Source organism: Pipra filicauda, unplaced genomic scaffold (assembly GCF_003945595.2).
Source record: "Pipra filicauda isolate LSUMZ 115617 unplaced genomic scaffold, ASM394559v2 scaffold11_size5308982_pilon, whole genome shotgun sequence".
NCBI classification, from domain to species: Eukaryota; Metazoa; Chordata; class Aves; order Passeriformes; family Pipridae; genus Pipra; species Pipra filicauda.
In genome coordinates this window covers 3759535-3765693 of record NW_024103652.1, presented here as the reverse complement: position 1 = coordinate 3765693, position 6159 = coordinate 3759535, and positions in this window count along the sequence as shown.

Below are 6159 nucleotides of genomic sequence, written 5' to 3'. Positions count from 1 at the left end.
ATTTTATTAAAGTACAATAACTGAACTGTTGATTACTTAGCTGTCCATGAGACAAGTGCCTCTAGAAAGGAAACTTAGGAGAGGCTAACCAACAGAGTGGAGGTAACGCAAGGCTAATAGATCTAACAAGAACAGAATAAAAATTGAGAAAAGAAATGTGTGTGCGAGGCAGAATGAGGAAATGAGCACTCTAGTAATCAGTACAGTGGAAGCTGTGACTGAATTGGAGTGTATAAATAGGCTGCTATAAAAGGAAGACTGAATGGGTCATAAAAAACCATTTCATAACCCTACAACCATGTGAGAAGAAAACACCGTGTCGGAATGTTTTTTACTTTTTGCAGAGGTCCTGCAAGATCTCCCGAATCAATTGTCAGGACGTAGGGCTCATGATACTGGGTTTGATCTGTGCCCTGCACCTTGTTTTGGTAATACGGGAACTACAACTTTCATTGCAGTTGTTTCCCCTCTTCTTGCTGAGTCTTCAAATGCTTTTTTTGAGTGTTGATTTCAGATAAAAAAATTTCAATAGACTGGAGCAGATCACCAGCATATTTAATGACATCTGTATCCTCTGACTCTGGAAATAGCATGCACACATCTGGAGCTCATATGCAACAGAGGGTGCAACAGGGAAGCTCCCCCTGTCTTTTTTATACATCAGGAGAAACTCAAGAGGTGAGTTCAAGCTGCTGAAATGTGTGTTTTCCTCTCCTGCCCTTAATGGGTTCTTGATTAAAACCCTCACCTCAACATGTTCACAGAGAAGAGGTGGTGGTAATACAGTTTGGGTTTGTTAAACTCATGCTCAGAAATACAACTCCTCTGTCCTTTTAGAAGCCCCTTTCTAACTTGGCTTCACAGGGCCAGAGCTTTTAGGGCCATTCTTAAGGATGTTATGAGCTGCTTAACTCATCTACTGGAAAGCTAGAAACAACTAGTGTGTGAAAGAGGGTATTAATTGTCTCTTTTCCAGCTGGCCGCTTTTAGTCCTGTTATATATTCCCACACACAAGGGTAGCAAAGGTAAGGTATGATGATGTTTGCAAAACCTTGTGTGAAAGTGGGCAAATCTGTCCTCCCTGTGCACTCTCTGAAGGCCTCGGACGTGAGCTGCATTGCCTCAACTCAGGTTTTGCTTGTTCAGCTTGAGGAAGCTGCCAAGGGTATATCCAGCATGCCGAGTCCTTGTTCTTGGTTCTGCTACTTCCGAATTGCGTGGTATTTGGCAGATGATTGAACTTTTCTCTGCCTTGATGTCTACAGTGAAAATAGAAATAACAAATCCAAAATCAAAGCAAGGCTGTGAATTAATTGATTATCAATTGCTTTGAGATTGTCATATAAAAAGTGTTAAACAGCTGAGCTGTTCTTTGTAAACTGACCTAATTTAAAAGACCTGAAAGGCAAAGAAAATAGAAGTACCTCTCTGAGATACTTTCTGGCTCTTTTCTTCATGTAACAGCGTTGAAAAGGAAGCACAGATTAACCACACTACAGCGTTAAAAATGCGTAAATAATTAATTCCTAGTGCTCTCAGTTTTTATACTGCCCTTGCTGTTAGGTGGACATGCATGTTGGGATGAGGGGAGAGGGGAGAAACAAACCCCACTGGTCTCCAGATTTTTGGGTTTGTGTGCAGGGCAGGTCTGTGACAGCTACTACAGATGGCATGGTGGCTATTGGAAACTGTCAGCCTGAGCTTTTCACTGCCTCAAACAGCTCTGGGGGCTGCACTGCTTGTGTGCTACATCCTCACGTGAAAGACAGCTCTATGTATGACCTGATGGAAGTCCTAACCCCAGCTACAACAGCAAAATGCTGTGGTCATGAACAACTCAGAAATCACAACATTTCACATTTGTAGGCCTGAGTTAGAACAAATTAACGTGAGGGAGATGCACATCTGCAGTGCTTGTAACCACTAGGAGTTTCTGTCACGCAGAAGAGAGCTCTGCTGTTCCCCAGCATCATAACTTTCCATGTAGTACTCTGGCTTCCGCAGAATGAGCTATTTGAAATTCAAACTGATCGAGAACTACTTCTGTAGTAGTAAAAGAAGAAAAAAAGAAGACTTTCTGGATCCACTGTAGTAGCACAAAAATGTCAATCTGGAAGAATGAAAGATTCACTTTGCAGACAAGAAACCTTGCAAATATTTTTGCTTGAGATTGTGTTTTCAAAAAATCACCCAATGCCTGGTGAAGGCAGCCTGGCTCTCAAAGGTAATTTTCCATGTGTCTGTTTTCACAGTAAGCAATACTGGAAGGAGCTAGTGACATATGCTTGGGAAAACTTGACAGTGGGGCAAGCTTGAAAAAAACCAAATCCAACTCTTTCATTCCTCACCGTCTGTGGCATCAGCCTCCTCTCTTTCCTAGGTTTCTCCTGTCTCTCGTCTCTTTTCAGCCATATTCTCTCTCCCTGCTACCAGTGCCAGGACTGGCCCGTGGTGCAGCAGGAGGCATGCAGGAGCTCTGCCTGAGCGTGGCTTCAGCCTGCATGTTTTCTCTGTTACTAGAAGACAATAATAGTGAACATGACTGGTAACTTCAGTTGAGCAACTTTTAGGGTTCAAGGAAGACTGGAGTAATGATGGAAACATTTTTAAGGGGCTGCTTTGTACTGTCCAGGAATTCTTGGTAGGGACTCCAGTGAAATGAGCAGAACCTGTTCCATCTCAACTGAGAGCTCACAATAGACCCAGGCTCCAGCTCCCCTGCCTCAGTAAAAAGTGGGAGTTGGCATACACAATGCGACTGCTCTTTGCCAGCGTTTGAACAAATGGCCTCTCACGTGCCCTTGAGATGTCACAAGCCCTCTGCAGTAGAGGGGATAGTGTTTGTAGAAATAAGTGGGAGAAGAAGGCAGTGCTGCCTGGCCAACAACTGCATGTTAAATGCTCTTTCTGGAAATGTCTGTACTTCACTTATTCATTATTTGAGAGCAGATTCGTGTGGCACAGTATTTTGAGGAAGGAAAAGAGATGGAACATGATGCTTAAATATGTATATTTTTAAATTTGTGACACTCTGTGCAGCTTGCATCATTTAAAAAAATGACATGTTTGTGTAGCCCTAGGGGTGAGTCTTTTCCGACAGGAAGAAGGTAGTGGTGTGCTTGAAGACTTAGAGCTGATCACCTCCAGAGTCCCTTGTAGCTTGTAATGCAGGAGTCCCCTATGCGAATGAATGTGGGAGTCATTCCCCACAATTCCAACAAAGAGATCTCAAAACCCCAAACCCAGAAGTTCACTCTTAGTTGTGTTTTCTACTAAGCATTTGCATCCCCCCCTTTTTTATTTCTGCTGCATGGCCTGTGTGATGTCCCAGCCCCTCTTGCAGTTATGGTACTGCTTTATCTCTAGACCCTATCTGAGGATTTTTGCATTCATGCTTCTCAGGAGACTCCTTCCACTTGGTGGGACAGAAGGAAGAGGAAAGCAGTTTTCATTCTTCAACACAGGGTGCAGCAGAGTCCTGAGTTCTTCCTGATCTGCCCCTCTCTGTGTGAAAATGACTGTGAGGGCTTACTTTTCCACCACCTGCCCCAAGCCCCACCAAACACCTACAGGGCAAGTGGGGGAGAGGGGAGGCTCTGTGATGCTGCTCTGCTGTGCTTTCCCAGGTTTGCCCAAGCATGGAAGGCAGCCAGCCAAAACTGTCAGCCTGGGCTGGAAATAGCAAGGATAGGAAAAGTCAGCAAAAGATTTCATGCCAAATTTGAAGCAGGATAATTTAGCAGAGTTGCTAGCAGCCCCAACAGAGGTCAGGCCCCAATTGTCTTCAGTATTGTGAGAACATATATAGTGTGTATGTGTGTACATATATCCGCCCATGGAATGAGACTCTCCTTATCCTGGAGAGGATAAGGACATGGACAAAGGTAGAAGAAAGGAAATACTATTTCCTATCTTCCAGATGGGGCACTGAATTTTGTGTGGTTATTGTGATTGTGTAAATGAGGTAATTGCACGCACATGATCTGCTGTAGGATTGGTGAGTGCACTTATTGTGGTCAGTATTTTCAGGGACTTAAAATTGGGAATATGAAAATGCATACATAGCTGTTAAATACTCTGTGTTTTAGAAATTACATTAAGAAGATAAATAGTTCACAATTTACTGGGAAGGGAGGAAGGGAGAGGAAAGGAACATCACTGGCAGCTTCCTGGCAAAACTATTTAAGACACTAGAATACAAGCACCAAGCTGACACACAGATAAACATTGTAAGGGCACTGATCTAATGAAGAATTTGGGTGGAGCTGCCTGCTTCCAACTGCTCAAACAAAGAAACTAACAAAGGAAAAATCAGCAATTTTAGTAGCAAGCTAAACAGAAAACTAACAAAACATGAGGCTTAGTGTCTGAAAATGAAACTGAGCATGATGTTGCGGCAACGCTTGCCAACTAACTAGGGTTGGATGCTGAGGATCAGTATTCTGTACTAGAGATAACAGATGCCTACATGTTTTCTTTCAGTCCTGTGTAAGGTGCGCAAGCTGAGGATGTAAGTAAATGGGTCCATTTGCTTGGTAGTTTTGAAAGCATTTTGAATAGTAAGTACATTTCAGTTAGGAGCTGCAGCAATTAGGAAAAACAATTACTTGAACCAGTAAGTTATAGTAATCTTGAACTGCTATGCCATGTACGTGTACTAGGGGCGTCCCTCTCAGAAGCTTACACAGGAGCATCTCAGACATTCTCACCAATCCTTTCCCTCTTTGTGCGTGTTAGAAAGACTGGACCAGTGACTGGTAGGTCATTGTCAGCACTCCACTCTTGCCGAGGCAACAAGCCAGAAGGTGATTGGCAAAAAGGTCCAAACCAGAGCCAGGCAATGAGAGGGGTTAACAGTAAGCATTCAAGGATTTTATAATCAAAACTACTGCACGTGTGAGCAAAACATGTGGTTTGCAATACTGTGAGTCTGTGTTTTTAATGCACTTACTGGAATTAGTGTGGACCTCCACTGTCTAGTTCAAATCTCTGTGTCGTAGAGTGACTCTCTACTTGAGTGTCATCAAGATGTCAGCCAAAAATTCTGAAGTTGCAGCAAGATCTGCTGTGGAGGAGAAGACTCAAAAATATGTACAGCTTTTGGCCCCCTTTCGGGAAGGGGCTGATTGTGGAGTACAGTACATGTTGTTGGCCTTTTTTTGTCTTTAATTACTCATATTTTGGACCTTATTTCTGTTTGTCTTTCAACGCCAAACAGAAATTACTATTTAGGTCAAACTGCTGTTTTGGTACTAATAGAAGCAGACATCAGTTTTGTCTATGGATTTCATAGCTATGCATTTCTCAGAGTGAAGTTCCCTCTTTAGGATACTGCTGACATTTAGCTGTGGTGGTGTTAATAGCAGCTTTTAGTGCTACCTCTGCCACATTACTTATGCACACAGAGGTGTGGGATATATCTGGGGAGCTGCCTTTCAGCTGTAGCTTTTTTTCATCATGCAAGCTCCAAGTACAGCATATTCTCCCAGATCCAGCTTTTGGGCCACTTCGTGCTGCTGCTGCGTGGTCCTGGCTCTTACCTTTTCAGCTTTTCCTTACCACTGCTGTGATCCTGCCTCTTGGCCTGTCCTGGCTGTTGCCAGCTCTGCTACGTTCTGCTTCTCTACAGAGTTGTTTCCTAACTCCAACTCCCCAGGCTCTTGCTTACTGCTTCCTGATGGGTGATAACTTTGGAGAGGAGCCTCAGCTCATGCCTAAGTTTTTAGCCTGTGTTCTGCTCCATGCCCCGTCTCAGATGCTGGTGTGTCTCCGCAGTGAGGCATTCGGCACTGCTGCCCTGGAACCGGTGCCTCAGAGGCATGCGTGGGAATGGGGCACCTGCTAGCTTAGGTGCCAGGAGTCTGAGGTTGCTACAGGCCCCTCATCCTTCCCATCAGGTAACAGTGAGTTGAAGTGTCTCTGTGCAGTACAAAGTCGACACAATTTAAGCGTGTCCCCTTTACAAAAGCATCCGTGACCCACTAGATGGTCCTGAGCATGGAAATTGTGGTTGGTGGTGTTTGTCCGCCTGCTGCTGTAACTCCATGCATGCAAGGCTTCACTGAATTTTCTCCAGTTCTCATCATCTGAGTATCTGGCTTTCCACCTTCAACTCTGGGCAACGAGACTTCTGAAGATGGATCTGCAAACCTATTTAT